Consider the following 9,055-nt stretch of genomic DNA (forward strand, 5'->3'; position numbering starts at 1 on the left):
ATGTTTCTGGAGTGACACCTGCATCCAGCATCTCTTTCTCAGACTTATCCCACTTAGGCATTCCCACCGCATAGCCACCTGGCCCCAGCTTACGGAACTTATCCTTTTTTGCAGCATTGGCCTTGTTTATTCTGGTCAGTTCCTTAGATAATTCCGAATCCTTGAATTTCACGAAATCGTCCCAATGAGCACTTTGGTTCTCTAGTGTTCCCTCGAATACTGGAGTCTTCCTTCCTTCATTGACGTACTTGGCCCATTCACGAATCTTGTGGTTCTTGAATGCAACCGCCATCTTCCTAAGAGCAGCGTCCTTGACTTTCTCCACATCTGCATCTGTGAAATGATCTAGTAGGGTGAAATGTTCCATGAGCGTTTCCCAAAGCAAATGTTTTTGTCTGTCGTTGACAAAAGTAACTCCTGGACGTGGCTTTGCTGGCTCTCTCCATTCTTGAAGGGAGATCGGGAGTTGGTCCTTCACAAGAACTCCGCACTGACGAATGAACTTGTCCGCAATCTTCTTAGGCGCTAATGGTTCGCCATTAGGTCTGATTGCCTCGATATTGTACTTTACGCCCCCCTTCAACTTTTTGTTCGGGCCTCGTTTCGTCCTGTTGCCTAAAGATTTGCTCGATCCGGATGGCTCAAAGAAGAAAGATCGATTCGTGAATATATCTTCAAGTCATTTAAAACATGTGATGATCACCAGATGTCTGCTTATATAAATATATATACCTCGCCGGTCTTTGTTGTTTCAAGATCAACATTTTCTTCGTCATGTTCATAGTTCATGACTTCATCAATTCGGTCGTCGCGATCGAATATCATATCACCCTCCCCGGTTTTGTTTAGATATTCGGAGCCGTCATAATCTTCTTCATTCTGATCATCATCTGGCCCGCGAGGATTGCATATGATATTGAACAGGGCCTCTTCTCCCTCTCTGCCGGTATTGTCCGCCATAGGTTTTGTTTAACTAATCCAAAAGAAATATATTCAAATTACAATGTACATAATAAGTATCATCGAATATAATCTCGAATACGTCGTCTCGAATAATAGATATAATCTCGAATACATCGTCTCGAATAATAGATATAATCTCGAATACATCGTCTTGAATAATAGATATAATCTCGAATACATCGTCTCGAATAATATATAATCTCGAATACATCGTCTAGAATATTATATATCGAATACATCATTGGCTAGGTAGCTAATAAAGATCGAATACTACAGAAGAATCTAGGACACTCACGGTTCATGCGGCGCGGGCGGTGGACGCCCAAAGAGAAGGAACCCTCACAGGATCATAGCTGAAGTGAGATCCTTGAAGAAACTGCCAGGTATTAGAGAACCCACCGCCCTCTAACGCAACCATGTAGCGACGGACGTGCTCGTCCTCCTCCCTGACATGGTGACGTACCACCTCCGGCGGGGCCAGCTCCCTCCGCACTGAAACTGGCCCACGCGAACGCCACCAAATGAGATCAGGGTCGACGACGGGACCCGGGGCCGGGTTCCTCATCAAGCGGTGCGCCCCTCCAGGCAGCACCTCCCAGTGCCAGCCCGGCGGAGCCCAGTCCTGGACATGGGTCAGCCGGATGTCGTCGCGGACGGGTCGACGGCGAGGATGCGGGCCGGGCATCGTCGAAAACAAATACTAGCTATATGCCCGCAAAAAGTAACATTTTTTTAATGATTGGATTTTGATAACTAAAATTTCTAACATTTCTATATAACTAACATTCCTATAACATTTCCAACAATGCTATATAACTAACATTTCTATAACATTTCTAATATTTCTATAACTAAAAAAAAGAAAAAAAATTATAACATTTCTATATATATAACTAACATATGTGTAACATTTCTAATATTTCTATAACTAAAAAAAAGAAAAATTTCTAACTTTTTTATAACTATTTCTATAACTAAAAAACAGAAAAATTTCTAAGAATTCTAACATTTCTATAACATTTCTAACAATGCTATATAACTAACTATTTCTATAACTAAAAAAAGAAAAATTTCTAACATTTTTTTAACTATTTCTATAACTAAAAAACTAAAAAAATTATGTGTGTGTGTGCTCACCGGCGAGGCGAGAGGCGACGGGGGGCGGCGACGGGGACGACGACGGGCGCGGCGACGATGGGGATGGCGACGACGGGGACAGGGACGGGGCGGCGATGACGGGGACGGGGACGACACGGGACGGGCCGGGACGGCGCGGCGGTGACGACGGGGACGACGGGGACGGGGACGACGGGGCGGCGATGACGGGGACGGGGCGGCGACGAGGGATATGGAGACGAGGGCGGCGGGCGACGGGGCAGAGGAGAAGAAGTAGATGAGAAACTGAAATTTTTGAAGTGTTTAGTTATATAGGATGGACCTTTAGTACCGGTTGGAGCCACCAACCGGTACTAAAGGCCTGTTTCGGCCAGGCCAAGCGGCGGGAAGCGCACCCCCTTTAGTATCGGGTGGTGGCTCCAACCAGTACTAAAGGCCCCCCCTTTAGTACCGGTTGGTGCCACCACCCGGTACTAAAGGGGGTGCGCTGGCGCAGGAGCGGTGCGGCAAGTTTAGTCCCACCTCGCTAGCCGAGGGGCGTCCGCACTGGTTTATAACCCCCCGTGCGGTAGCTCTCTTGAGCTCCTCTCCAAAGCAGGCCTACTGGGCCTACATGTTTTGTGCTGCCCTGTGGGCCTACTGGGCCTTTGTGGGCCTGCATCCTAGCCCAACAACAGGTTGGGTTTCTAGTCGTATGCAGGCCGCTCTGGCCCAGTAGGCGGGCTTTTTTATTTTTTTGCTTTATTTATTTTTGAGTTGTTTTTTTGTGTATTTAGAGTTTCTTTGTGAATATTTTTGCTTTGGGTACAAAAAATTACAAACTTTCTGTTACTGCCCATAGTTTTCAAATTTGAATAGTTTAAATTTTGAATTATCTGAAATTAGTGTGGATCACTAGTTTTTGAATAACTTAACTTTAAAAATCAGTGAAGGCATGAAAGAATTTGTTTGCACGTAAAATTTCTTCGCGTTTCAAATGCCAAAACACATAACTACCCTAACTATTACAGAGATTCCCTCCTAGGTGTGAAACACAGAAGAAAGTGATGATAGTGAAGCCGATCACATCCCAGATCTTTGGGTGTGAAACTTTTTCTTTGCGTGTGTCCCTTTGCGCCGTAACCATGGAAAAACTTCATCATTTAACGGGATGCTCGGGTCAATATTCACTGTGAATGGAGCAATTTCATCAAACTTTTTATAATCTTTTGACATGTCTGTCTTGTCATCCACTCCCACGATGTTTCTCTTCCTAGAAAGAACTGTGTGCCACTTTGGCTCATCGTACGATGCATTCGCTTCCTTATTTTTTCTTTTTCTTGGCTTGGTAGACATGTCCTTCACATAGAAAACCTGTGCCACATCATTGGCTAGGACGAATGGTTCGTCTGCATACGCAAGATTATTGAGATCCACTGTTGTCATTCCATACTGCGGGTCTTCCGTTACCCCGCCTCGTGTCATATTGACCCATTTGCACCGAAACAAAGGGACCTTCAAACCACGTCGATAGTCAAGTTCCCATATGTCCTGTATATAACCATAATATGTTTCCTTTCCCGTCTTGGTTTCTGCATCAAAGCGGACACCACTGTTTTGGTTGGTGCTCTTCTTATCTTGGGCGATTATGTAAAATGTATTACCATTTATCTTGTACCCTTTGAAAGTCATTATATTCGAAGATGGTAACTGGGACAGCAAGTACAGGTCATCTTCAATAGAGGTGTCATGCATGGTACGTGTCTGCAACCAGCTGGCGAAACTCCTGGTTTGTTCATGTGTACACTACAAGAAATATGTCAACTTGTGACTACCACTATTGGTCACTGAATGGTCACAAATTTCCATTTGTGACCTTTTTGTGACCAAAAACATAAGGTCAAAAGCTGGCCGTCATAAACTTACTATAGCGACCTTTCTTCTAGAATGGTTGAAGACGTTTATGACCAAAATACGTCTACTGTGGCGTTTTGGTCACTAGCAACCTCCCCAGGCCACGTAGGCATCCAGCGTGGCAATCTGACGTGGCACAAGATTCAGCCCGGTCCAATTAGATTTTCTACATGGGCCTAGCCCAACAATTCGGCCTTTTTAATGTATTTTTTTCCTGTGCTTTTATTAGCTATATGGGTCTAGCCCAACAATTCAGCCTTATTGATTTCTTTGTGTGGCCCTTTTAGCAGCATATTTTCTTTTTGATCATGTATTTTTCTGGGCCATTTCTTTGCTGGGCCTCCCATGTTTTTCCCTCAAAAATAATTGTCCAATATAACTTGGGCCTAGCCCAGTTCCGAAAAAATTGATCCAATACAAAAGAAGTTATTATGCCATTGACATTACAACACATCACACCACAAGCTATCTTTGGCAACGTGTAATGTTATTATATTACAACCATTCATTCCAGCAATACATATCTACGATATCTTTACATCCCAGGAACAGTAACTGCCAAACAAAACTATTGTACAACAAAGAAAATTAAAAAAAAATTAGATGCTAAGACATAACAGAAGTTCCTATTGTCCTCCTCCTTCCAACATTTGAAAACCTCATTCACCTGCAGTAGATCAATCATGAGTGAGAAACTATATAGCAGAAAAAATGTTTAAATGATGCAAAAATAACAATCATTACACATGGTATTCGGGTACAAATTCATTAGTCATTCCACATGGTATGGCAGGTACAGATTCATTAGCCATTAGAGTAGATAATAACATCACTGGCAACAATTAATACGGCTTGGATCAAGTCTCAAGCATAATAGAGTACAGATTAGTCCAGTTTATACTCCTCTTTTAGAGGTACAGATTATAGCTAATGGGAGCTGATGTCCAGGAGTATTTGCAAATGATACAACATCATGGAGTGGGATAACATGTTTAGCAGTACAGGTTATATAGTAAGCAAGCAAGCAATTTGGCAAGCTATGTTGCAAGATAATTGTTGTGTCGCTAACAATCACCATGTAAGAATGCTTTGTTGTACTAATACATGCACATCAAGCGAGAGTGGTGTTCTATTCTTACCACATAGGCACAAGTAAGATGATGCCCGATTCGCCCTGATTCTCCACAAGACTCGACCAGGAGCACAACAAAGTAGGCTGGTAACAAAATAACAAGCCACACATAAAACTGTTATGCCCTGGACAACTACAGAGAAGAAAGCAAAAGTAACCAGAATAGTAGAGGTGTGGTGATCAAGTATATAAATACTCCTAGCAGCTAATTATATAAGGGCATTGCTCATAATGAAGAGCAAAGTATTTTTATGGGGAGGAAAGGCTCCCAGCATCACCACCCCCAGGATATGCATTCAAACAAGAATTTATTAGTGAAGAACAAAAAGAGTAGCTCCCCTGTTTTTTTGCTGGAACAACAGTAGCCTAGCTTAGCTTCAAACAAGAATAACGAATTTGTAAGACATGTATGTCTACCATAACCAAGCAAGCAGATTCAGTAGCTACTTAAACAGTTTAATAGTTGGACTCCGGAGACAATTCTTAGTGCTTCAAATCATTCAGTTATCTGAATAAACAGTACAGAAAAGAATTGAAGATCTCAATGACAGTAGTAATTGGACGGATAAATCAACACTTGTTCTAAGGACAATAAGATGATTGGTGCCAGGCAGTGTGGGGTCTCATCAGTCACCAAGCTGAACATGAGTGTTTAAATTTGCCAACTAGGACTAACAAAAGTGCCAAAGAGAGCTTTTCAGGCTACAACAGCAACATATTAAACTATCATGGACCTACCTGACTCTCAAAGCACTAATCCATCCCCAATTAGTTCAGATAAAAAAATCCCACATGGCTAAATGGGCATGCACCTCTCTGTAATTCTGCAGATAAACCTTGAGGGGCTCAATGTACTCCTGAAAGCCTAGCGTGGCCATCGCCTAGAGCAGGTCATCGATATTGATGGTCTTGCACTTCTCCCTCTGGCACTTGTCGCTCGACCTACAATACAGACAAGACAAAATGGCGACAGGTCAGCACCAGACCACACTTGATTCGGGCAGGCAAAACAGAGCAGTAGCGGTCAACAGAGGCACTCACTCGCTGGCGATGAAGCAATGAACTCCAAGATGCACTCCTGCACGGTCTCCTTGGCGTCCTTGGCGATCTTGCCGTTGGCCAGGATGGCCTTCTTCATGATGCTGCTGATGTTGGTGATGGGAAGGAACCTGTCCTGCTCCCTGACACCGCCGAAGCCGCCGCCCGGCGGGCTCGCCGGCACGTCCGACATCCGGCCGCCCTCCTGCAGCACACCAGCAACCCCGACAGATCCATCAGCGCACCGGCGCACCAAACCCTAGACCCCGACTTCTGGAAGTGCGGGGAGAGAGGTGAGGGGAGGGGGAGGCGTACCTTATATAGACGGGCATGTAGAGGGAGGGAGGGAAGGTGGTGAAGGGGAATGGAGGTGTGGTTAGGGCGGCGAGCGACGTCCCTGTGCTCCGCGAGCCTCCGCGGCGCCTTTCTGGCCACCGGAGGAGCTGAGGGCCGAATCCCTTGCGGTTGGCTCGCCTGCCCAAGCCCCGTCGGTGGAGAGTGCCTGCTCGATCCAGATCGAGGTCCTGATTGGCGTGGGGTTGCCTGCGAATCTTGGGGGCGGCTCTGGGCATGGGCTCGATATTGGGTCGGCCTCAACCTCGTCTACGGCGAGGGTCGTCGATGGTGGCGGTGGTGGTGGGGTTGGGGGCAGCGGCAGATCGAGATCTGAGGGAAGGAGAAGGGGGTGGGGTTGGGGGCGTGGGCAGAGGAAGAAGAGCTGGGAGCGGGAGCGAGGTTCGGGTGCAGCGCGAGGGAAGGAGGGCGCCGCCGGTGACAGAAAGGAAGGAGGGCGCCGCCAGTGATAGAAAGGAAGGAGGGCGCCGCCGGTGCCAGCGCGAGGGAAGGAGGGCGTGGCGCGAGGGGTGAGGGAGAGGCCGATCTAGATCGGGGACAAAGAGAGGGAGGCGGCGGGCGGAAGGAAGGGACAAGAGGTGAGAGAGAGGTAGGGTTTGGTGCGGTGGGTTTTTTTTCCTTTCTTTGCATGGACGGATGGATGAACGTTGGATTGCTAGCAATGGATGGTAGGATGTCTGCCATCTCATCGATCCGTGCCACAAACGGTTCCACCAATCACAATGTAGTACACACTTTGACGATTTTATAACCATCTAAATTGGTCGTAATCAATTAAATAATATGCTAAATCATGTCACCTATTTTATAACATCATAGAATTAGAAAAAAAATAAGAACAATAGCATCGTGTCACAAGTGAGACTTGTTTTTCAGAAAAATAACAAACCTGGAATAATACAAATATCTTTAAAAATTGATCTCAAAAATGAATTTTATTTGCAAAAAAACATTTTCAACCTTTGGAGTGTCGAAAATGGTATATATTTTTTGAAGCACCTACCAATATTTGTTGCAAAATGGCACCACTCTATTTTTCAATAATATTAGATCATATTTGAGGTACAATTGACCAAATGCTTGTGTCCCAATAGCTGTCTATCCACCTCTCGTCAATAATTGAGGAGGTTTTTCAAGTGCCCATTTTTCATTTTTCGAGTGTCCAAAAGGGTTTTTTTGTGAAGAACCTACCAAATAATTGTTGCGAAATTGGACCAAATCATTTTTCTAAAATGCTATGCCATATTTAATGCACAATTGACCAAATGGTTGGGTGTAATGACAAATTTTTGCCGATTCAGCTCGAAGCGGGTCAAATTTGAACTGTAGCTGCCTTATAGTTTGCTCTTTATTTTTTCCAGAAATCATCTCTAGGTACATAAGTTTCTATTTAATCAGAGAAACACCAAAAAATTGCAAGATTCAACCACTAGCTAGGAACGGTCATTCCCGCCGTTTTGACCGCATTTTGAAATGGGCATAAAAAATTCAAAAAAAATCAAAAAATTGGGAAACCTTCGCATTGTGTCATTATATGTGGCCAAGTTTCCAGGAAAAATAACAAACTTTTAATACGGAAATTATTTTAAAAAAGTGTTCTCAGAAACGAGCTATCATGTGTGGAGATCAATGGCTTTCAAGCCAAATGATCAATCTTATGGCCACATTCATGGCATAGTTTGTTCAAATGATCTCATATTGTGCACAAGGGTGCATATTGGAATGGCAAACAATGTTGCCTAAGGAAGTTTTCATTTTCTTTGGACGAAAAAACCATTTTCCATTTTTCGAGTTCCTAAAAGGAGGTTTTTTTGTGAAGGACCTCCCAAATAATTGTTGCAAAATTGGACCAAATCATTTTTCGAAAATACTAGGCCATATTTAATGCACAATTGACAAAATGGTTGGGTGTAAAAAGTTTTGATCCACCTATCGTGAAAAAGACAATTTTCGTCGATTCAGCTGGAAGCGGGTCAAATTTGAACTGTAGCTGCCTTATAGTTTGCTCTTTATTTTTTCAAAAAATCATTTCTAGGTACATAAGTTTCTATTTAATCAGAGAAACACCAAAAAATTGCAAGATTCAACCACTAGCTAGGAACGATCATTCCCGCCGTTTTGACCGCATTTTGAAACGGGCATAAAAAATTCAAAAAAAATCAAAAAATTGGGAAACCTTCGCATTGTGTCATTATATGTGGCCAAGTTTCCAGGAAAAATAACAAACTTGTAATACAGCAATTATTTTAAAAAAGTGTTCTCAGAAACGAGCTATCACGTGTGGAGATAAATGGTTATCAAGCCAAATGATCAATCTTATGGCCACATTCATGGCATAGTTTGTTCAAATGATCTCATATTGTGCACAGGGGTACATATTGGAATGACAAACAATATTTCCTAAGGAAGTTTTCATTTTCCTTGGACGGAAAAACCATTTTCAATTTTTCGAGTGCCCAAAAGGGGTTTTTTTGTGAAGGACCTCCCAAATAATTGTTGCAAAATTGGACCAAATCATTTTTCTAAAATTTTAGGCCATATTTAATGCACAATTGACCA

General features: G+C 43.5%; 1 pseudogene; it reads right to left on the reverse strand.

Annotated features, from left to right (window-relative positions):
- Positions 1-5,600: 5,600 nt before the first annotated feature.
- On the reverse strand, positions 5,601-6,335 carry LOC123101231 (nuclear transcription factor Y subunit B-3-like; annotated as a pseudogene).
- Between the last annotated feature and the right edge of the window lie 2,720 nt (positions 6,336-9,055).

The sequence above is a fragment of the Triticum aestivum genome, chromosome 5A (assembly GCF_018294505.1).
Source record: "Triticum aestivum cultivar Chinese Spring chromosome 5A, IWGSC CS RefSeq v2.1, whole genome shotgun sequence".
Taxonomy (NCBI): Eukaryota; Viridiplantae; Streptophyta; class Magnoliopsida; order Poales; family Poaceae; genus Triticum; species Triticum aestivum.